Raw genomic sequence first — 941 nt, forward strand, 5'->3', positions numbered from 1 at the left:
TACCAAAACCCTAGTCGCCGCTAATAACCACCCACGGTTCTGCGCGCCCACAAATGCAAAAAAATATATAAATAAATCTGAAAACATAAAAATAAACGAAATTACCATCAAAATATAGATCTCGACGAGAGGAATCCAACGGTGGGTAGCCCATCAAATTTCGACTGGTGGAACACAAAATACACCTCCGACAAGACCACCGTCGTCGAATGAAATTTTTTTTGCAGAAACAGATCAGCTCTCCAAACTGAATGAATAACCACCAAAAGAAAGAGCTTGACGAGAGGAATCCAACGTTAGTTAAACCATCGAATTCCGACCACCGGAGAGAAAGTTATGACTCCGGGAAGCAATTTTGCCGATTGGAGATATATGGAGGCGAAATTTGAATCTGGGAGAGGAAGAGAGAGAGACGATTGTGAATGGCTGGGGTTTAAAACTGATTTTAAAAGGGTATTATATGGACTTCAGGGTGGCCGGGGGGTATGTCAAAATATTTTCGAAATGAGGGGGGTTTCTTCTAGAGTGTGTAATCCACTTGGTAGTTAGTTCTATATAATTTGGAAATGAGGGGGTCTACAAAATAATCCCTATATATATAGTTTGAGTCATTTTTCACTATGTATTTTACATTTTTAGTCAATTTTACGTGGAAATTTTTGGTATTTATATTTTTTTTTGTCCAAAACATCTAATTGCGTAGATTTTTTTAATTTTCTGAATAAAACATTTTATTTTTGTCATTAAGAGTTTCTTCATTTTTTTTCTTCTTAAATGTCTTTCGCTAGTTCAAACATCCTAAGATTATAAACATCTTTACAATCCTATGATTGTTGATAATTTCAACTGCCGGAACACATTTAAGAAAAAAAATGAAGAAATTTAAAATGACAAAAGTAAAAGGTTTTATTCAGAAAATTAAAAAAAAATCTAAGTAATTA

The sequence above is a fragment of the Erythranthe guttata genome, chromosome 2 (genome assembly GCF_056151865.1).
Source record: "Erythranthe guttata isolate IM_541 chromosome 2, IM_541, whole genome shotgun sequence".
Lineage (NCBI taxonomy): Eukaryota > Viridiplantae > Streptophyta > Magnoliopsida > Lamiales > Phrymaceae > Erythranthe > Erythranthe guttata.